This window comes from Odocoileus virginianus, chromosome 12, assembly GCF_023699985.2.
Source record: "Odocoileus virginianus isolate 20LAN1187 ecotype Illinois chromosome 12, Ovbor_1.2, whole genome shotgun sequence".
NCBI lineage: Eukaryota > Metazoa > Chordata > Mammalia > Artiodactyla > Cervidae > Odocoileus > Odocoileus virginianus.
Genome location: NC_069685.1, coordinates 53,090,339 through 53,114,591, shown reverse-complemented (window position 1 = coordinate 53,114,591; position 24,253 = coordinate 53,090,339). Strand labels below are relative to the sequence as shown.

General features: G+C 37.2%; 1 protein-coding gene across 10 annotated transcripts in view; it reads right to left on the bottom strand.

Annotated features, from left to right (window-relative positions):
* TAOK3 (TAO kinase 3) overlaps positions 1 to 24,253 on the bottom strand; it is a 183,611-nt gene that overhangs the window by 94,743 nt on the left and 64,615 nt on the right. The window contains exon 1 of one of the 10 annotated variants that reach the window (XM_020877286.2): positions 12,889 to 13,007. The exons of the other annotated variants lie outside the window; for them this stretch is intronic. The gene's annotated coding sequence lies outside the window, so the exon portion shown is untranslated. Of the gene's footprint in view, positions 1 to 12,888; positions 13,008 to 24,253 lie in introns of those variants that run through there. 10 annotated transcript variants of the gene reach the window in all.

Genomic DNA, 24,253 nt, shown 5'->3' with positions numbered 1-24,253 from the left:
ATCTTTAAAACACTTGTATTACTATCATCTTCCTGAAGCACAGTTAAGATAATATCACAGCTCTGTTCAAAATACTTCCATGTCTCCATACTACCTACAGTAGAAAGATTAACTTTACCTAACTAACATTCAGAGCTGGCCTCAAAGCTCATGAAAAAATGAATTACTATAGTTGCCTCATCATATCTTTGTCTCTGCTTATGCTTATGTCCCTCTACCTAGAATATCCACATCCCAATTATTCTCACAGTCTAGCTAAATGTCACCTATCCTCTAAGGCCCTGTTTTCTCTTTTTGCTTTCAGTTTTAAATACTTAAATATTGGTGTAAGTAGTACAACTGGATGACAAGTGCTTTCCTCAGAGAAGGATACATGTCTAAATCTATGTTTTGATTAATCACTATATTCCCCCATTTTTTTTGAGATAGAATTCGCATGCCATATGATTCATCTATTTAAAGTGAACAATGGTTCTTAGTATATTCACCAATGTGTCAGAGTATCACCACGGACAATTTTAGAACATTTTCATCACCACAAAAAAAAAGTTTTATTTCCTTCAACCATTAACCTCTCCCACCCAACCCCTCCATTCCTTAGCAACCGCTAATCTGTCTCTATAGATTTCCCTGTTTTGAACATTTCATCTGAATAGAATCATATAATATGTGGTTTATTTGTGAATGGATTCTTTCCCTAGCATAATATTTTTAAGATTCACCCATGCTGTAGCACGAATCAATATTTCTTTTTATTGTTGAGAATTCCATTGTATAGATATACCACATTGTTTACCCATTTATAAGTTGATAGATATTTGGGTTGTTTCCACTCTGGGACTATTATGAATACTGCTGTTATAATCACTTATGTACACATATTTGGTTTCTCTTAATTATATTCCTAGGAGTGGAACTGCTGGTCCCTGTGGCATCTTTATACAACAGATAGTCTATAAAAATCTGCTGACTCTCCTTCCCTTTTCCACTCCAATCTTAACACTGGAAATGATCTTTAAATTCATCCTTCCCTCAAAAGCTTAACTAGAACATTTTTCCTTCCAAGAGGATAACATTGTTAGGAATTAACTGAAGATGAAGTGATATGCATGAAATCATTTTTTTTCCCCTCTTCCTTGACCTCCTGCAACCTCAGGTATTACATTTATAGTGAGAACTCAGAACTGTGCCAAGAATGTAGAATTTCAGGTCTCAAGCTCTTGGGCCAACTGAACAATCCAGCTAGCTTAGAGGAAAAGATTGCATCAGAGATGTGGAACTGAAATACTTTTCCTCACACTTTATTCTGAGGAATGGAAATCCTCCAACAGTGATAATCAAGTAAATTATTTTTCACAGACATTCTAACTTAATATACGCTTGATAGAGAGCAGAAATATAAATATTTTTCATGCTTTCCCTTTTCCCAGAAACTTTCAAGAAAGATGATTCAGAGAAGATCTTAGTTGTTTTTCAATGTTGTAGTCACACTTCTGCAACAATAAACCTGGAGCCAACTACACTGAAAATCCACAATATTTCAGCATTAAGAAAGGAAGTAAGAAAGCTTCATATTGGATGCTACTTATATGCGGAAATCTAAAATATGACACAAATGAACTTATCTACGAAACAGAAACAAAGTTGCAGACACAGAGAACAGACTTGTGGCTGCCAAGCAGGATGGTGAGTAGGGGAGGGACTGATTGGGAGTTTGGGATTATCAGATGCAAACTACTGTATCAATATATAGAATGGAAAAACAACAAAGTCCTACTGTATAGCACTGGGAACTATAGTCAATGTCCTGTGATAAACCATAATGGAAAAGGATAGGAAAAGAATTTATATATATATATATATGTATGTATAAATGAATTACTTTGCTGTACAGCAGAAATTAACACAACACTGTAAATTAACTACACTTCAATTAAAAATAAATAAAAAGAATGTTTCATATTGGAAAGAATTTTAAAGATCAAACATTTCACAATTTTTTTAACTCAATCTCAGAAAAGTTCAGTGTCAAGTCATACTTATGCATAATAAGGTGGACGAACCTAGAGCCTATTATACAGAGAGAAGTCAGAAAAAGAAATATAAATATTGTATACTGACACATATATATGTAATCTAAAGAGATGGCACTGATGAATATATTTTCAGGGTAGCAATGGAGAAACAGATGTAGAGAACAGGTCTATGGACAAGGGGAAGGAGAGCAGGGAAAAGGGGAGATGTAAGGAGACAGTAACAGAAATTTACAATACCATGTGTAAAACAGAAAGCCAATGGGAATTTGCTGTAGGACTCAGGGAACTCAAACAGGGGCTCTGTAACAGGCTGAAGGGAGGGGTACGGAGAGAGATGGGCGGGGGGACACATGGGTGTACCTACGGCTTATTCTTGCTGATGTATGATTGAAAACCACAAAATTCCGTAAATCAACTATCTATCCTTCAATGAAAAAATTTTAAAAAGCATACTTATGCAGTACTGTTATCCCAAATTAAAATTCCTTCTAACTTCTCACTCCAGAAAACTTTTTTCTGAATCAAGCTGCCTAAATCAGACTTCAAAACACCAAAAAGTTTTCTATTTTAGAAGGTAATAAGAAAAGCTTAATTTAATATAAGACTGAACTTCTCTGTCACTATTTCTCCAAATATACTTGAATAAATAGTGGTGGATTCAGTTATTATGGATACAAATTTGGAGATCTCTTTAAGAAAAATTTTTTTACAAACTTTCCATACAAGAATAAGGCATAGGACCTTAGGAGCTGGTATAAATAAGGAACTCTGAAATGTAAGTTTCACAGTAAATCTGCCTGTGTAAATTTCTATTACTGCATTCATTGTTTTGCTCCCAGAAGGTACACAGAGGCAGGTAAAATCTTCATTTTACAGCCATGAAGAAAAAAGTAGAAATAGGTGATTGGGCTTTTTCAAAGTCAGAACTACTCTGATATTTTTCATCCTCTGATCTTATAATACAACCTCCCACATAGACCTAAAACTATCTTTAAAAAAAATAACAGAAAACTGGTTTTGAATAGTTTTTACCACTGTCTGCCACTAATACTTAACTGTTATGTTGAGGTAACGAACCATTTTTATGGTACTTTCACTATGAAAATGAAGTGTTTTTTTTATGCCAAATGATCACACAGCCAATTGTGACAGAATTTGAGAACTGGAAGGGGGTTTTAGTGATCGTCTAACTTCTACTTAAGAAAATAATGCAGAAGTATCTGGAACTTCTAATTATTCCTTGTAGACTACTTTTGAGTTAACTGACATTAAATTATATGAAAAAAATCATAGTCATCATTTAAGACTATGTGTGCTTAAAAAGTAAAAATATCAATTATTTTTGTTTCTTAAAGAATATTACTTTCTCCCCCTCTTAAAAAAAAAAAAAACACGGGTTTAGGTTGAGAGACAAATGGGAAAGGAATCGTTCCTTTAGACTTCTTAAATTTAATACCAAAAGGTTTGTTCTGCCTGATAGTTTTATATGTGGCTAGCAACTTTAAATTATGTGTTCATTTTGGGGAAAACCATTCTTAAAATTAAGACCACTATAAAAATGGTATCTACATTTACATAAATTCTGAACTATTCGAATGGATTTAACCAATCTTTTGAAGTCTTCATTTTGCACAACTTAAACATGTGTGGTATAAAAACTATAATGATTATAATATACATAATTTACTCTCTAATACAGGGGTTTTCAAATCTGACTAATATTCAGCTTCCTTACAGAAAAATACTCAGATCTCTAACATTTTCTCAAATTATTTTTAGTCATTTCTTTATTCATATGTTCATTCATCCCAAAAATGTTTATGAAGTGCTTAATATCTGCCCAGAACTGACAAAGCTTTAGGCTCTTTCCTACTCTTATAAAACTTACATTCTAGTAGAGAGAGACACATAAATATTGTTATCTCAGGTACTAAGAAATATCATGAAGGAAAATAAGATAAAGTAGAATCAGTTAATATTTTAATATTTTGGTAACTTAGGAAAGTGAACGGAGTATCTTTTGTCATGCATGACAAGTCCCTTCCAACCATGCCTCTGTGTGTGTGTGTGTGTGTGTGTGTGTGTGTGTGTATATTAGCCGCTCAGTTCTGACTCTTTGTGATCCCATGGACTGTAGTTCACCAGGCTCCTCTGTCCATGGAATTCTCCAGACAAGAATACCAGAGTGGGTTGTCATTCCCTTCTCCAGGGGAATCTTCCTGACCCAGGGATCTGAGTTTATATTAATATGGTGACTTAGAAAACTCCTTAGTATAGGTGCTGGTAGTCAGAAGAACCAAAGCTGATAAGAGTTGGAATTTTCAGCCCCAATCCCTGACTTCAAGAGAAAAGGGAAGGACTAGAGATGGAGTCCAGTTACCAGTGACCAAAGATTGATTGCACTTCCCTGGGAGTTTGGCTGGTAAAGAGTCTGTCTGCAACGTAGGAGGTCCTGGTTCGACCTGTGGGTCAGGAAGATCCCCTGGAGAAGGGGTAGGCTACCCACTCCAATATTCTTGTGCTTCCCTGGTGGCTCAGTCAGTAAAGAATCCATCTGACATATGGGAGACCTGGGTTCGAAGCCTGGGTTGGGAAGATCCCCTGGAAGAGGGCATGGCAACCCACTCCAGTATTCTTGCCTGGAGAATCCGAATGGACAGAGGAGCCTGGCGGGAGATAGTCCATGGGGGTCACAAAGAATTGGACTAAGTACATAATAAACTGGTAAATGTAAGTAAATGTTTCTCTGAGTTCTATGAGCCACTCTAGCAAAACCCGCTCCACAAACTCAAGGAGGGCTTTTAGGAACCTCCAATTTACAACTGGTTGGTCAAAAGCACAAGTAACAACTTAGACTTGCAACAAGCATTGAAGTTGGTAGTAGGGGCAGCCTTGTGAGACTACTTCCTTATCCTGGGAGATCTGATGCTACTGTCAGGTAGAAAGTGTCAGAATTAAGTTAATACCTTGGTGGTGTTAGAAAACACACATGAGAATAGCATATCTCACAGAACAAACCAGGATGCTCAAAAAACAGAGAAGGCCCTAGAAGAAAAAAGGCATAATCAAGATCATGACACAGTAACCATCTGCTGATGCCATTGCCACTTGTTTCTGTTCTCTTAGATTCTTCTTTTTTAAAATCTTTATTGGAATACAGTTGATTTACAATGTTATATTAGTTTCAGGTGTACTATTCTCCTAGACTCTTAATACCACAACTGCTAGAAATTGTCTCTGTAATGCCCTAAGCTCTCAAGATTCAAAGTCCTGGGTGGAAGCATCTGACTGATCAAAGACACAAGTCCATGTCCAGCTGCCAGGCAATCAATAAATGAATATCTACTTGTGCTTCTTCCATATCCATAAGAGAAGGAGGACCACTGCCTCCCTCCTGAATCCAAGATGGGATAATGTTCAAGTGATGGGCAACCCATAGGAAATGATGGAATAACAGTTGACCTGTTTCAAATCCTAAAAGATGATGCTGTGAAAGTGCTGCACTCAATATGCCAGCAAATTTGGAAAACTCAGCAGTGGCCACAGGACTTGAAAAGGTCAGTTTTCATTCCAATCCCAAAGAAAGGCAATGCCAAAGAATGTTCTAACTACTGCACAATTGCATTCATCTCACACTCTAGCAAAGTAATGCTCAAAATTCTCCAAGCCAGGGTTCAACATTACATGAACCGTGGACTTCCAGATGTTCAAGCTGGATTTAGAAAGGCAGAGGAACCAGAGATCCAATTGCCAACATCCGTTGGATCACAGAAAAAGCAAGAGAATTACAGAAAAACATCAATTTCTGCTTTAGTGACTACAACAAAGCTTTTGACTGTGTAGGTCACAATAACCTGGAAAATTCTTCAAGAGATGGGAGTACCAGATCACCTTACCCACCTCCTGAAAAATCTGAATGCAGGTCAAGAAGCAATAGTTAGAACCGGACATGGAACAACGGACTGGTTCCAAATTGGGAAAAGAGTACGTCAAGGCTGTATATTGTCACCCTGCTTATTTAACTTATATGCAGAGTATGTCATGCAAAGTGCCAGGCTGGATGAAGCACAAGCTGGGATCAAGACTTCCAGGAGAAATATCAATAACCTCAGATACACAGATGACATCACCCTTATGGCAGAAAGCAAAGAGGAACTAAAGAGACTCTTGATGAAAGTGAAAAAGCTGGCTTAAAACTCAACATTCAAAAAACGAAGATCATGGCACCCAGTCCCATCACTTCATGGCACATAGATGGGGAAACCATGGAAACAGTGACAGACTTTATTTTCTTGGGCTCCAAAATCACTGCAGATGGTGACTGCAGCTATGAAATTAAAAGATGCTTGCTCCTTGGAAGAAAAGCTATGACCAACCTAGACAGCACGTTAAAAAGCAGAGAGTTTTTTTTTTTTTTTTTTTGCCAACAATGGTCCATCTTGTCAAAGCTATGGTTTTTCCAGTAGTCATGTATGGATATGAGAGTTGGACTATAAAGAAAGCTGAGCACCGAATAATTGATGCTTTTGAACTGTGGTGTTTAAGGAGACTCTTGAGAGTCTCTTGGACAGCAAGGAGATCAAACCAATTAATCCTAAAGGAAATCAGGCCTGAATATTCATTGGAAGGACTGATGGTGAAGCTGAAACTCCAATACTTGGGCCGCCTGATGTGAAGAACTGATTCATCTGAGAAGACCCTGATGCTGGGAAGGATTGAAGGCAGGAGGAGAAGGGGATGACAGAGGATGAGAGTGTTGGATGGCATCACTGACTCAATGCACATAAGATTGAGCAAGCTCTGGGAGTTGGTGATGCATGTGGAAGCCTGGTGTGCTGTAGTCCATGGGGTTGCAAAGAGTCAGACATGACTGACTGAATGAACTGAACTCATTCATAGCCCAGAGGATAAGAAACAAACTTGGATTTAGAGCATTTCAGTTTTTAATTTTGTCTCGTTACTCAATTCCTTCTAATCTAAGTCCTATTTGCTTAAGCTTTTTCTACATCTACAAAATCTTAGCCTTCTTATGAGTTTAATAAATGGTATAATGACCCCAAAGCAGTGTTCAACTATTCATTCATTCAACATTTACTGGATACTTGCTATGCTTAAAGACAATATGCTATGTGTTAAAAAATACACAACCCTGAAATGTGTTCACCAGAAAATAATTATTTAGAACAAGTGCATGTTGCAACTACTATAGAAGTTCAAAAGAGGGAGAGAGAACTTCTAACTCTAAGGAGCAGAGGTTGGGGATGGGCAGGTGATTGATGGCTTCATGGTAGAAATAGCATTTGGAATGCTATGTAATGAACAGGAAATAATTGGAGCTTGCAGCATGTACTGGCAAGTAACTAAAGGGGTTGTTTTGCAGGTTCAGGACAGCATCCTTTGGAAACAAAGCTGGAAGAGTCTAAAGGATCTAGATTGTCCAGGTCAAGACTGAATACCACGCAAAGAATTTTAAGCTTTTTAACTGTAAATAATAAGATCATTTAATATTAAAATCAGTCTTCAAGAATAACACTCTAGTTGTTTGAGAGTAATATACAGGTTAGAATTGAAATAGTATATTTAAAAACATTATGCACACATCATAGAAAAAAATTGGAAGAATATAGATGAAAATGTTAACAGTGATTATCTTTGGGTATTGGGAATATAGGCATTTTGTTTTCTTTTTACCTTTCTGTACCTCCTATATTTTCTCCATTGTAATTGAAAAAGTAAGCTAAAAATATCTTTTAAAAAAATGGACTGGAATAGGACACTAGAGCAGGAAGGTCAAGTTAGGGCTATCAAGCAAGAAAGAATGATAATATTCTTCTATAACATTGGGAATAAAATTGAAAGCAGAAGGCAGGTACCATGTCTCTGGATTCAAGAATAACACAGTAATAACATGGCCATAGAACCAGCAATTGATGGGCTACATAGCATGAAAAAGATACAGAAGTCAAAGTTAGCTCTGAGGCTCTAAAATCAAGTGGAAGAGAAGATAACTGTTCTATAAACAAAAATAGGGAATTCAGCAGAAGGCAGAAGTTTAATAGTAGAAATATGGTTAAGTGTATCCCAGCCAAAATGATGTTTAAGTGCCAGATGGGCATCCAGGTAGAAATATACAGCAAGGAGGAAGAAATACAGGCTGAAGTTCAGGGGAAACAATGGAGTCAGAGATTCAGATGTGGAATTATTTGTGTAAGGTAGATAAGAAACTCAAGAGGGAATGATGGTAACTTTGGCAAAAATTGCAGACAGAAAGGCTGAGAATAAAATTTGGGAGAAATATTTAAAGTTGAATCCTTAGTGATGTTATATAAGTACTAAGTATAGTATGTCTTTAATTACACATTCATTCCATTTTATATATAATCAAAAGGTTAAAATTACTTCTCTGAGTCTAACAAATTAAGATGAATAGTCAAAAGAATAGTATCAGAAATAAAATTTAGGGAATCAACTGGCAGTTCAGTGGTTAGGACTCTGCATCTTCATTGCTGATGGCCCTGGTTCAACCCCTGGTCAATGAACTAAGATCCCATGAGTCATGTGGCATGACCAAAAAAAAAAAAAGAGAGAGAAATTAAATTCAAATTTTAAAATAAATTGGCTTTTGTTTCATGCCAATTTATATATATATATAAAATAGTTCCCTGTTTTTCTGTCCTTGGAAATATATTTTGAAAAAAGAAAATATGTGTAGTACAGCAATAAAATTAACCAAATGACTTGCAATTGCTAAGTTAACCTGTATATGTTTTACATTCTCTTTTTTTTTTGTAACTTTATTTATTTATTTATTTATTTATTTTTCCATTTATTTTTATTAGTTGGAGGCTAATTACTTTACATCATTGCAGTGGTTTTTGCCATACATTGAAATGAATTAGCCATGGATTTACATGTATTCCCCAACCTGGTCCCCCCTCCCACTTACATTCTCTTTATAATCAGAATTTTAGATTTGGAATGGATCTAGCATGGCTTAAGTAATTTCTAAATAGTTTAGCAGCAATGCATTGGTGTCATTATGGTCTCAATTAAATTAACGATCAGAAACTTGCCACATGGATTGCAAGCATCCTGATTCAGTGGAAAGAATTCTAAGTGAAAGACAGAAGTCTTAGGTCCTAATCCCATACTGGTCCCCAAATGGCTTTTCAGCATTAAGTTATTTAATTTCTCAAAGCCTCAGTTTCTTGGTTTGGGGGCTAACTCAGATAATCTCTAAGTTTCATTCAACTCTACAAGTCTATGATTATGTATGATACCACTTACATGTGGATTCTAAAATATGAAATGAATGAACCTATCTAAGAAACAGAAACAGATTCATAGACATAGAGAACAGATCTGTGGTTGTCAAGGGGGAGGGGGTTAGGGGAGGGATGGAGTGAGACGTTGGGATCAGCAGATGTAAGGTATTATATGTGTAATAGATAAACAAGGTCTTAAGGAGTATGTCAAGGCTGTATATTGTTACCCTGCTTATTTAACTTATATGCAGAGTACATCATGCAAAATACTGGGCTGAATGAAGCAAAAGCTGGAATCAAGACTGCTGGGAGAAATATCAATAGTCTCAGATATGCAGACACCATACTTAATGGCAGAAATAGAAAAGGAACTAAAGAGCCTCTTGATGAAAGTCAAAGAGGAGAGTGAAAAAGCTGGCTTAAAACTCAACATTCAAAAAACGAAGATCATGGCATCCAGTCCCATCACTTCATGGCACATAGATGGGGAAACCATGGAAACAGAGACAGACTTTATTTTCTTGGGCTCCAAAATTACTGCAGATGGTGACTGCAGCCATGAAATTAAAGGACGCTTGCTCCTTCGAAGAAAAGCTATGACCAACCTAGATAGCATATTAAAAAGCAGAGACATTACTTTGCCGACAAAGGTCCGTCTAGTCAAAGCTATGGTTTTACCACTAGTCATGTATGGATGTGAGAGTTGGACTACAAAGAAAGCTGAGCACTGAAGAACTGATGCTTTTGAACTGTGGTGTTGGAGAAGACTCTTGAGAGTCCCTTGGACTGCAAGAAGAGCAAATCAGTCAATCCTAAAGGAAATCAGGCCTGAATATTCACTGGAAGAACTGATGCTGAAACTGAAGCTCCAATACTTCGGCCACCAATGTGAAGAACTGACTCATTGTAAAAGACCCTGATGCTGGGAAAAACTGAAGGCAGGAGAAGGGATGAGGATGAGATGGTTAGATGGCATCACTGACTCGATGGACATGAGTTTGAGTAAGCTGCAGGAGTTGGTAATGGACAGGGAAGCCTGGTGTGCTGCAGTCCATGGAGTTGCAAAGAGTCAGACACAACTGAGTGACTGAACTGACTGACTGACTACATAGCATAGACAGCTAGACTTAGTATCTATGATAAACCATAATGGAAAAGAATATTTTAAAAAAGGTATATGTATAAACTGAATCACTTTTCTGTACAGTAGAAATTAGCAAAACATTGTAAATCAACAAAACTTAAAAATATGTGTATGATTATGGCATGTTGAATGGTTTTAAAATCTTATTCAAATACACACACACGCACAGAAAATGCCCTGAGTTCAATATAACTGAAATTGCCAGCAATCTTCACTTTAATTGTTCCAAATTCAAATAAAAGAAAAGCTAAAGATAAAAACACTTTTAGCCTCTGTGAATTTCACCTGCCATTGATGAAGGCACTGCAAGAGTCCTGTATTTATAACTCATGACTCCCTGCTACAGGATTAACAATGCCAGGCACTGGAGATAAAAGAACATGCAGCAATAAGTGCTTTGAAAATAAACCTTCTTAGAGTTAATGAAGGATTATCTGGCATGCAATTTTTCTAAAATGCCACAGCTATTAGCACGTTCCTTTCTTGTTTGTTTTTTGGGACAGTTTCTCTCCTGTCTCCACTTTGTGACCCGGAAAGCTTTAGGGACCTTAAAAACCCAGACTTAGGGATGCTAAAACGTAAAAATTAAATTGTGTATACTTAAATTTGGGGTTTTACCAGTGGCTCAGTGGTAAAGAATCTGCCTGCAATGCAGGAGCCTCAGAAGACACAGGTTCAATCCCTGGGTTGGGAAGATCCTCTGCATGAGGGTATGGCAACCCACTCCACTAATCTTGCCTGGAGAATTCCCATGGACAGAGGAGCCTGATGAACTATAGTCCATAGGGTCACAAAGAGTTGGACATGACTTAAGCAACCTAGAACGTATATTTAAATTTATATTTATGTCCATGGAAAAAGGCCCATTTGGCCTCTGCTATGCACTGAATTATATAGCCCTCAAAATTCATATTTTGAAACTCAACAGTGGCCACAGGACAGGAAAAGGTGTTTTCTTTTCTTTTGGAAAAGGTGTTTTCATTCCAATCCCAAAGAAGGGCAATGTGAAAGAATGTTCAAACTACCACACAACTGCACTCATCTCACACAATAGCAAAGTAATGCTCAAAATTCTTCAAGCCAGGCTTCAACAGTACTTGAACCATGACCTTCCAGATGTTTTAAGCTGGATTTAGAAAAGGCAGAGGAACCAGAGATCAAATTGCCATCATGCGTTGGATCATAGAAAAAGCAACAGAATTCCAGGAAAAATCTACTTCTGCTTTATTGACTACGTCAAAGGCTTTGACTGTGTGGATCACAACAAACTATGGGAAATTCTTCAAGACATGGGAATACCAGACCACCTTATCTCCCTTCTGAGAAATCTGTATGCAGCTCAAGAAGCAACAGTTAGAACTGGATATGGAACAAGAGACTGGTTCCAAATTGGGAAAAGAATACGTCAAGGCTGTATATTGTCACCCTGCTTATTTAACTTATATGAGGAGTACATCATGTGAAATGCCAGGCTGGATGAAGCACAAGCTGGGATCAAGATTGCCAGGAGAAATATTAATAACCTCAGATATGCAGATGACACCATACTTATGGCAGAAAGTGAAGAGGAACTAAAGAGCCTCTTGATGAAAGTCAAAGAGGAGAGTGAGAAAACTGGCTTAAAACTCAACATTCAAAAGACTAAGATCACGGCATCCAGTCCCATCAGTTCATGGCAAATAGATGGGGAAACAGTGGAAACAGTGACAGACTTTATTTTTGGGGGGCTCCAAAATCACTGTGGATGTTGACTGCAGCCATGAAATTAAAAGATGCTTACTCCTTGGAAGAAGAGTTGTTACTAACCTAGACAGCATATTAAAAAGCAGAGACATTACTTTGCCAACAAAGGTCCGTCTAGTCCAAGCTATGGTTTTTCCAGTAGTCATGTATGGATGTGAGAGTTGGACCATAAAGAAAGCTGAGCAATGAAGAATTGATGCTTTTGAACTGTGGTGTTGGAGAAGACTCTTGAGAGTCCCTTGGGCTGCAAGAAGGTCAAACCAATCTTAGAGGAAATCAGTCCTGAATATTCACTGGAATGACTGATGCTGAAACTGAAACTCCAATACTTAGGCCACCTGATGTGAAGAACTGATTCACTAGAAAAGATCCTGATGCTGGGAAAGACTGAAGGCATGAGAAGGGATGAGGATGAGATGATTGGATGGCATCACCGACTCGATGGTCATGAATTTGAGCAAGCTCTGGGAGTTGGTGATGGACAGGGAAGCCTGGCATCCTGCAGTCCATGGGGTCATAAAGACTCAGGCATGATTAAGTAACTGAACTGAACTGAATGTTCTCTGTGACTATATTTGAAGATAGAGCCTTTGAGGAGTAATTTAGATTAAATGAAATCATAAGGATAGGGAATATCTGTTAGGATTGGTGATCTTATGAGAAGAGGAAGAGAAGAAAGATTTGTCTCCGCAACACATACCTCACACACGTAAGGTGGAAAGGCTGTACGAGCACAACTCCAGACGGTGAGCAGGAAGAGAGACCTCACCAGAAAACTTAATGCTGGCCCCTTGCTGCTGGACTTCCCACACTCTGTAACTGTGAGAAAATAAATTTCTATTGTTAAAGCACCCAGTCTGTGGTCCTTTGTTATAGCAGCCTGGGCAGACTAAGACCACCTCCTTAATCAATTTTTGGACTAAGATTTCAAACAGTTTACTAAACTAATAGACAAAATGTATTTTTTTTCAGGTAGCTAGAGAAACTAATCCTTTGATAATCCTTTTCCATTCAAAAATATATCTTGGTAATTCAAAGAATCTGGTAGGGAAATATTATTTTTTAAACTACAAGAAAAAGTTTACAATTACTCCATTAGTTTCTACAAAATAACTTAAAAAACATAAATAAATATGGTAATTAGAGCACACATACTTGATTAAGTGTAAAATCTTGACGTAAAATATGTTTCTTAAAACTCTTTGCCTTTATTTGATCTTTGAACAATACTACTCTGAATGAGAACCTCAAATGTATAAATTACACAAGATATAAGTGATTACAAGTACTTTCCTGTTCAAATATTTAAAGCAATTTCTTCATACTTGAGTGATTTACTTGAAATTCAGAAAGTGAATGAACCCTATCAGTTCTCTATATACCACTTGATTAAAAAAAAAAAAAAACACCTCTGTAAAGCTGTTTATGAATGGAATCCATTCCCGACACTACTGCTAGCATTATCAAACTGAAAGTAAAATCTCACCACACCACTCTCCAGTTTAAAACCCTTTAATCCCATCATGTATAGGATATAAAATCCAAGCTCCTTGTAAATAGATGGCAAATAAAATCCTCTGTGATCTGCTCCTTGTCTGCTCTTGAACTCTGTCCTTAGTAACTTTAGGACCTCACCCTGGACACCCAGCTATTTCAGACTACTTCCCTGGGATATCAAGAAGCATCTCTTGGCAAACTCTTTTCTTCTGAGATATCTAGAATTTCTTCAAGAATCTGCTTATACAGTACCTCGTCAGAGAAACTTTTCTGATTTCCTCCAGGCTAAGGTGCGTTTTTTCCTTTATGTTTCCACAGAAGGGCACTGTGAACATTTATATACATGGTATAAACACAGATTTAGGTTGTCTTAGGTAAATGTTTCTCCATTAGGACCCTACACTGCTAGGAACAAGGGATCATATTTCTATCACCAGTGCCTTGCAAACTGGTTGGTAGACTGCATTTGACCAAAATATGTTGTTGAATTATACTAATTCAGATACCAAACACACTAAGTCATTTATGATTTTCAGGAATATTACGGCAAATTTTTTTTTGTTAAATGATAAGCATCACTCCTCCAAGTGTTTTTAAATTATTATTTCTCCAGGTTGCTTTACTTCAAAATGATCTTGACCTTTATTTTGAAAATTTGTAATTTTATTGAACTACCTGGTACCCAAATGTCAATAATTTCAGAGTTGCCAGCACTCCCAACTTGTTCAAGAGCCCATTTTTAATGAAACCGGCACCTGGTAATACATCATTTAAACACTGAGAAACATCCCTGCGAGTTGAAATTAGCATGTATTATTTTTTTAAGTGAAACTAAATCTATATTACATATTAAAATAAAAATTTAATCCTGTTATACTGTATTTTTTCTACATGGGCAGTCATAATACATGGCCATTTTTGCATTAAGTAATTTAGAATCCATTCCTTAGGCCTGCCTTCCATCAAGGCAAAAATTTCACTTATATTGGTTTACAGGACTTCAGTCTTTTTCTTTTAGAATATTCATTCATTATTGCTTTTGACAAATGAACTGAGCTTAGAACAAATATAAAAGAGAAAATCAACAAGCATTTATTTTAGATTACTATAGGCACTAAGGAAAGAAGGAAGTAAAAGCTGCTTTCAGTAGTAGGCCCTAGCTTAATGTAACCAACACTGTCATGACCATACTGACATTTATTCAAAGTTCACTATGTACCATGCATTATATATTACCTCATTTAAACTTTAACACAATACTATGAAAGACTTACCATTATAGATCTCAGTTTACAGATAAAAATCTGAGACCCAGCTTCACAGAGCTAGTGTAATGTAGAGCTGGGATTTAAATCTAGACTGTTCAATCTCAAGCTCATTCTCTCAACCACTATGGTACAGTTTTCAGTTAAATCGCTATATAAAAGATTTCAGAAATTAATGACTTGATAAATTATAAAGGATTCCATCTGGCCGACAATATTCCTGAATACTAGCCGCTTAATCTTTTGACTTTCTTTACCAAACCAGAAGATAAAGCCCTTCTGTCTAAAACTTTCTTTTCACTTCATGCTTTAAAAAAAAAGTCATCATTGAGAATTTCTGTTCAGCAAATTGTAGCGTTCCAATTCAAGACAAGGGAAGCCTAAGTGTTCCAAAATCTTCTGTACAGGAGGTAATCCTGTGTTGGGACTTTCAGAGATGCCTTAATAAACAAGAAAGTATTTAAAACTTTAACTCTTGCCTAATTTCTAATGTTGCAAGAATAACTCAGCATCCTTAGTCACTTTTAATTTTGCTTTGCCACTGGCAGAAGGGCAAGCATCCATATATGCCGACAGGATACATGTCAGAGCAGTTTAATCCCGTTGAAAGTTGCCTTACACTGTTTCAGCAATTCTCTCTCACAGGAACTGCTGTTTTAAAAAATATATGAACCCACATCTATTATAGATAATATATAAGCAAACAAATAGCAGTACTAAAATGCCTTTAAAAAGTAAACAGTCTTTTAACAACTGACCTGGGATAGTTTCAAATTTTTAAATTAATTTTCAGTGATAGAAAAAGTATAAAAGCAACAGAATTTAATATCCAGAGGAAAAGTTTTATCCTTTATGTATTTAAAATGTAGGAGACAAACCACACAAGCAAATGATACTTACAGTAAATTCAATCTCCTCCTAAATAAATATTGCTTCCAATCTCATGGACCAGAGAAGAGGGGAACTAGTGAACTACTAAAGAAATTTAGCTCTACTTAGGTGTAAAGAAAGGCAGAAAGAACGAAAGACAGGATGAAAGAAAGAAAGAAGGAAGAAAGAAAGTGAAGATACTCAGTTGTCTCTGAGTTTTTGCGACCCCATGGACTGTAGCCTACCAGGCTCCTCAACCCATGGGATTTTCCAGGCAAGAGTACTGGAGTGGGTTGCCATTTCCTTCTCCAGGGGATCTTCCTGACCCAGGGTTTCAACCCAGGTCTCCGGAATTGCAGACAGATGCTTTTCCATCTGATGATCCACCAAGGAAGCCCTGACTGAAACAAGGCTTCTCAATAAATTATTCTTTAAATTTATTTCAACGATGTAGAAAGAAAAAGCTTTCTAGGATATAAAAGAATTGCCAATAATGTGAATAAATCTGTTCAGTTCTTCAATTTATAGTCCAGTTTGTCAATTTTTAAGAAAATCTTAGCCCAATTTTGACAAATACAAAAATTCCATGCCATTTTAGGACATCCCTGGTGATCCTGTTGCTAAGACTCTCAGTTCAGTTCAGTTCAGTTGTGTCTGACTATTTGCAACCCCATGGATTGCAGCACACCAGGCTTCCCTGTCCATCACGAACTCCCGGAGCTTGCTTAAACTCATATCCATCGAGTCGGTGATGCCATCCAACCATCTCATCCTCTGTTGTCCCCTTCTCCTCCCGCCTTCAATCTTTCCCAGCATCAGGGTCTTTTCCAATGAGTCAGTTCTTCGCATCAGGTGTTCAAAGTATTGGAGCTTCAGCCTCAGCATCAGTCCTTCCAATGAATATCCAGGATTGAATTCCTTTAGGATTGACTGGTTTGATCTCCTTGCAGTCCAAGGGACTCTCCAAAGTCTTCTCCAACACCACAGTCCAAAAGCATCCATTCTTCAGTGCTCAGCTTTCTTTATAGTCCAACTCTCACATCCATACATGACTACTGGAAAAACCATAGCTTTGACTAGTTGGGCCTTTATCAGCAAAGTAATGCCTCTGCTTTTTAATATGCTGTCTAGGTTGGTCATAGCTTCTCTTCTTTTAATTTCATAGCTGCAGTCACCATCTGCAGTGATTTTGGAGCCCAAGAAAATAAAGTCTGTCACTGTTTCCATGGTTTCCCCATCTGTGTGCCATGAAGTGATGGGACTGGATGCCATGATCTTTGTTTTTTTGAATGTTGAGTTTTAAGCCAGCTTTTTCACTTTCATCAAGAGGCTCTTTAGTTCCTCTTCACTGTCTGCCATAAGGGTGATATCATCCGCGTATCTGAGGTTATTGATATTTCTCCTCACAATCTTGATTCCAGCTCGTGCTTAATCCAGCCCAGGATTTTGCATGACATACTCTGCATATAAATTAAATAAACAGGGTGGCATTATACAGCTTTGATGTACTCCTTTACCAATTTGGTATCAGTCTGTTGTTCCATGTCTGGTTCTATCTGTTGCTTCTTGACCTGCATACAGATTTCTCAGGAGACAGGTAAGGTGGTCTGGTATTCCCATCTCTTGAAGAATTTTCCAGTTTGTTGTGATCCACACAGTCAAAGGCTTTGGCATAGTCCATAAAGCAGTAGATGTTTTTCTGGAACTCTCCTGCTTTTTTCTATGATCCAACAGATGTTGGCAATTTGATCTCTGGTTCCTCTGCCTTTTCTAAATCCAGCTTAAACATCTGGAAGTTCATGGTTCACGTACTGTTGAAGCCTGAGTTGGAGAATTTTAAGCATTACTTTGCTAGCGTGTGAGATGAGTGTAACTGTGCGATAGTCTGAACATTCTTTGGCACTGCCTTTCTTTGGGACTGGAATGAAAACTGACCTTTTCCAGTTCTGTGGCCACTGCTGAGTTTTCCAAATTTGCTGGCATACTGAGTGCAGCGCTTTGCTAGCATCGTCTTTTAGGACTTGAAATAGCTGTTGGAATTCCATCACCTCCACTAGCTTTGTTTGTAGTGATGCTTCCTAAGGCCCACTTGACTTCAGACTCCAGGATATCTGGCTCTAGATGAGTAATCACACCATCATGATTATCTGGTCATTATAAGGTCATTAAGATCTTTTTTGTATAGCCCTTCTGTGTATTCTTTCCACCTCTTCTTAATATGTTCTGCTTCTGTTAGGTCTATACTGTTTCTGTCCTTTATTGTACCCATCTTTGGCTTCCCTGATAGCTCAGTTGGTAAATAATCTGCCTGCAATGCAGGAGACCCTGGTTCGATTCCTGGGTGAGGAAGATCCACTGGAGAAGGGATAGGCTACCCACTCCACTATTCTTGGGCTTCTCTGGTGGCTCAGCTGGTAAAGAATCCGCCTGCAATGTGGGTTAGATCCTTGTGTTGGGAAGATCCCCTGGAGAAGCTCAAGGCTACCCGCTCCAGTATTCTGGCCTGGAGAATTCCATGGACAGTCCATGGAGTCGCAAAGAGTCAGACACGACTGAGTGACTTTCACTTTGCACAATATAGGAGGGATAAGATTCTATGCCACAACTACCAGTTCACATCCCTCAACTAAAGATCTCACTTGCCTCAACTAATATTCAGGATCCTGAGTGGTGCAATCAAATAAATAAATATTTTTAAAATCATGTCCTCTTTTTAAACAATTTACAATTTCAAAAGACCTCACCTGCACCCATTCTGAATAATACACTGCACTTCCAGCATTAGGAATCACTATTCTAGTATTAAAAATGGGAGGAATGGATATAATATGATTAGAGTAGGCAGCAGCTAATACATAATCTTCAGGTTCTGTTGACTCAGATCTCCCAGAATGCCCTGGTATGATATACTGGCAAATGACCAGATTTTATACGTGTGTGTATGTGAGAATGTTTGTTTCTTAGATGCTTCAAGGGAACAAGGAAGAGAAAATGATAAAAAGAAAACATGGCAAAAGCTTAAAACCTGGTGAAACTAGGTAAAAGATACATGGGCCTTTTCTGAATTACAACTTCCTTGCATTTGAAAAAGAAAAAAAAGGAATAGAATGAGGAGACTGGTAATCATCTATCTTTAATTAAACAGCAGTTTAATTTTTAATTTTTACTTTGACAATATAACATCTTAGCCCAGCCATTTAACCTCTGTACCTCAGTTTATTTTTCTGTAGAATGGGTGACATTTTTACTGTCTTCATCGTTAAAATATGTGACATTTCATTACTGTATATACATTCTAAAACTCTGGAAAATGCCCAAGTATTTACACCTAAAAGTTTAAAAAGAATGAATATTTCAAACCACATTTTTCTTACTGCACCTAGCTATTGAGTACCTACAGTAAATTTAATATAGATATGGAAAACTGAGTTATTATGTATGAATACGGATTTTTAAACAACTATGATATGGGAAGCAAAACTGACTAATGAAATAAAGCCACTGAACTATTTGGTTAGCACCTCACTGTTTCAGAAAATAGACAACTATGTATTTAAGAGGCTGTCTTTGGGTAGGAAAGGCATTATTTCCTAGGCCAGTTTCTATTACTTCCAATGTCTTTCACTACAAATCTTCACATGTTTCCTTAAGTCTCCAGTCCTGAGTTTGCTACCTACTCCTGGAAAGATTTCTTCTTTCTTGTAATTAACAAGAATTTTTTAAATGATGTATACTGGCCACAGTCACAGCAGAAGTGAACAAGGTAAAAAGTTGCCCTAAGAACTAGAATGGAAGGTAAAGGGCTTAAAGAGTAAGTTTTAAAAACCTCAGATACCAGTCATTGGTTAAAGAGAGATCATATTATGACAACTATTAGTCAAATGTCCTAAGGTTAAACTTTATGTGATCTGCCTTTCCTTAATTGCCTGACTGTATTCCACATCAGTCTCTGCTCCTTTTCGCCACACCTCAGCCACACTGGCTTCTTTTCATACCTCACAGCTTGACTGGGCTGGTTCCTTCTGGATTTGAAGATCTCTGCTCAAATGTCACCACTTCAGAGAGCCCCTCCCGGAAGACACTTATCTAAAGTACTTTTTCCCCTTCTCACTGACTATCATTATGTTTTCCTTTACATCACAGCACTTGAACTTATCTGAAATTTTTTTTTTGAATTATTTATATGTATGCTTGTTTATATTTTTATTGTTTCTCCTCTGTTATTCCCTGTTATATAACAGGCATTTGACAAGTATTTGTTGAAAGAATAAAGGAAATATCCAAATTATGTTCTTTTACTGGAATCAATCACATGGTAAAAAGTTATCTGCAAAATTCTACTAAGAATTAAAAAATAACTACTGTCTATTCAGATAAAGCACACTGTTTAAAGTGTAACAAAAATATAATAATATTCAGGAATATGAGTAGAACAGTTGGTAACGCCAGGTTATATATAAGGTGCTTTTCATTTTAATCCAAACTACTGTATTTCTTGTGCTTCCCTGGTGGCTCAGATGATAAAGAATCTGCCTGCAATGTGGGAGACCAGGGTTCGATCCCTGGGTCAGGAAGACCCCCTGGAGAAGGGCATGGCTACCCACTCCAGGATTCTTGTGTGCTTAATCACTCAGTTGTGCCTGACTCTTTGAGACCCCATGGATTATAGCCTGCCAGGCTCCTCTGGGGGGATTCTCCATGGGGATTCTGCAGGCAAGAATACTGGAGTGGGTTGCCATGCCCTCCTCCAGAGGATCTTCCCAATGCAGGGTTCTAACCCAAGGGTTCTAATCCACCCGCATTGCAGGTGGATTGTTTACAGCCTGAGGCACCAAGGAAGCCCAGTACTCTTGCCTGGAGAATTCCATAGACAGAGGATCCTGTCAGGCTATAGTCCTTGGGGTTTCAAAGAATCAAACATGACTGAGCAATTAACACACACACAAACACACCATTTCTCAGAAATAGGGAGTCAATCCATATTTCAACACTTCTTTACAAAGTCTCTCAAATTCCAAGGCGCTCTCACAAATTCTTTTGAACCAAAAATTATTTATTGGGGAAGATATATGCTTTGAAATGACCCAATTAATGCTACATTAATTGGATGCTTACAGAGGTCACTGAAAATAAAGAGAAGTTTAGCAAATAACTATTTTTAATGCTGTATTGTCCAGTAATTCTGGACCAGTAATTCTCAAACTCTGCTGTGCATCTGTTACCTGGTATCTTGTTAAAATGCAGGTTCTGAATGGCAATAGGTCTGGGGCCAGGGATTCTGTATTTCTAACAAACTCCCAGGCAGTACTGCTGGTTTATGGACTACACTTTGAATTGCAAGGCAAAAAATGAAATTGTAAACAAGGCTCTTCTGTGACTATATTTTTATAATTAAAAACTGTGTTTCAAAGTTAATTAGAAAGGAAAAGAATGTGCTAGGCAGCTGAAAGCTGCAAAGGGAATGGGAGCTTTTCATAAAGCTTTTACTAATAATTCATCCTTGTCCCCTCATAAATTCAAGTTCACATTTATAAACCAAATTTTTTTTCAAGGCAATGCCTTTACCCAGAATTAACTACTTAAACATAATTAAATACAAAAAGGAAAAATCCATTTATTATATTTAAAACTATTGTTCTCTACCTCCCAATAAGACAAATAATTTCATTTTAATCAGCATACATGGAAGTATTACAGTTAGAAAGGGAACACTAATTTTGGTAGTAATATCTGGGCAATTTTACTAGTCAAAAATCTTTTTCCTCCTTTTAAATTCTTGGCATCTCTCAGGAAATCATTAGCCAATACGTAAGTTTTAAATACATAAGTTATATCTTAGATTTTTTTTAAAACATCAAGTAGCTAAAGACTATATAAGATTAAACTGAAATGATAACTCTATCAAAAAAGTTAAACCAAAAATTAGAATCCCTCAAATATATAAACATGAAAATGAAACAGTAGGACCCTCTGGGATCTTTCCCAGGACAAAAGCCCTTCCAGGTCCCCTGTTTCTTGTTCACAAAAAAAATATATCTTTAGTCTTGGAGACTTTCCCACAGTTCCAGATAACAGACACAAGCAGTTAACGATAAGAACAACAGAGTCACAGGACTTCTAGTTCCTCCTGAAGGAACACAGATAACAGTCTCCTGTATACCTTTGAGTTGCTCTAGTAAAGGACAGTGACTACAGGCTGAGCACAGGCACATACGCTACAGACTAGTTTGAACCAGAAGGCTGATGACTGAGATTCCTGAAACATGACCCTGTTATTTCACCACCAACAAAACAGAAGAATGTCCAGGAGTTGCTCAGATACCCTGAAACCCTCACCTCTAAGGCTGCCTTAAAAAAACCCTTCCCAGAAAGCCAGCAGGGAGTTTGGGTCTTTTTGAGTGTGAGCTGCTCATCCTTCTTGCTTGACATCCTGCAATAAACACTGTACTTATCTTCACCAAAACCAGCTGTGAGAAGATTGACTTTGCTGCATGATGGGCAAGTGGACCCAAGTTCAGTAGCAATGATCTTCCCAAATCTTTGAAGAATATCCACTTGTTTCAGCACTATTTTTCCTCCTTTCATAGGTAAATTTCTTTTAATTTAACACACTTCACACTTAACGGACTCATATAACCCTTTATAGCTATCTTGAGATCAGCACACAGCATCCATTTTTTAGAAAAACATGATAGTTCATAATGACAAATCAAAAAAGGCACAAATGTGTTCTGAGATGCTTTTAATGGGTCTATGGTACTTACGGTTTCCCACAATTTTGTGAACCATTATTAACAGAGTTCTATTTGTGTTCAGTTTAAATTACTAAAGGTTATTTCTTGTTTTTTTTTTTAAATTAAGTATTTTATTCTTTGTGGCTGACAACTAGGGGTAAAGAACAGTTACAATATAAATGCATTCCTGCAAGTCTCTGTTGAGGCAGTCAGGCTGATTTGATAGAGCTCAATTTGGGGGCAGTGGGTATTTTCTGCTTTCCTCTCCATTCATCCCCTTAACTGGGTTCTGTAATTAAAGCTTAATATGTACAAATTGAGCAGGATTACTGGGCAAGAGCCATTTCAGGAGGGTATGAATTGCTTCTGTGCTAGTTCTAGAATATCAGCTGAGAAACATCATCAAAAGGAAATCAAGGCAATTCCTTTGCTGATAAGGAAATTGTAAAGAATCTCTTCAGGACTAGAAACAGCCAGTTCAGTAATGCAAATGCCCTTGCGTTTATCTCAACAATAACAATCTCCCCATTTACTATTTAGCAAAGATTTAAAGAGCAAAACCAAAAACTCAAAACATGGAAGGTGTAAAAGAAGTCTCTTTACTGCTCAGTACTTTGGCAAGCATAATAACACATTTGCATCTGTCTGAGTGGTAACTTCCAAAAGTCTGAGAAAGTAAATGTGAGCTGAATATCAAGCAACAAGAGAGATAATTCTGAGCAACTACATGTGTGTGGAGGGAAGGGGTTGAGTACCAAAGAGGTGAACATTAAGAAGAGTGAAGAAAGCTCACAGAACTAAAACTCAGTAGCTTTGGCTCCTGAATAAAGATGAACTCAGAGTAAGTTTTCTAAATCATCTCGCCATGTTAAATACACACATACTGAAAAAGCTTCAGTACATTTAAGGGTATTTTGTAAAGTGCTCTTTTCTTCCTGAATTCTGCTATTCTTTTTGTTCCTCAACAATTATGTGTGTCCGTGGTCTAATTATTTCCTTATTCTCTGCTCATCTCTCTCCTTTCTTAAGATCCTCCCTTCCTCTTTTTTTTTTTTTAAATCTCCCTCATACAGACAAAAATGAGCAAATTCAGTTCTCCTTCAGTATTCATGTTTTAGTTAGATTCCTATTTTTTGTGCCTTCTCCATTAGTACTCATTCACAACTGCCCTGGTTTCCTTGGTGCTTGATAAATGTTAGTATGATGCCACAAGTAGCTGCAAATGTCACTCAAGAAGGCTTGATTACAGTAGCAAAGAAGTGAAAACATCAAAGCAAAATAGCTAATGGAAACTTAAAAAAATCCTCACACTTAGCTGAATGTCTAAGAAGTACATGGAGGGAACTCAATAATAAGTTTGCTTAAGTGTTTGTGTGTAAATTTTAAAGACCTTTCTTACCACAAGCAACCTTGTACTCTGAAGCTAGACTCCTCCTCAAAGCTAGAATTCATGAATGGTGACTGAGCAAGGAGTTATTTCTTTTTCTTTCATTTATTTGTTTATTTATTTTTCCATTTATTTTTATTAGTTGGAGGCTAATTACTTTACAATATTGTAGTGGTTTTTGCCATACATTGATATTTTTTCTTTCATTTAAATTTGCAGGTATTAAAACCTGAAGTTGTGATCAAGATAAGTGAGAGTTCAAAGCATGACAAGAATGAGTGCATTAAAAATAAAAAAGGCTGGAGATGATCC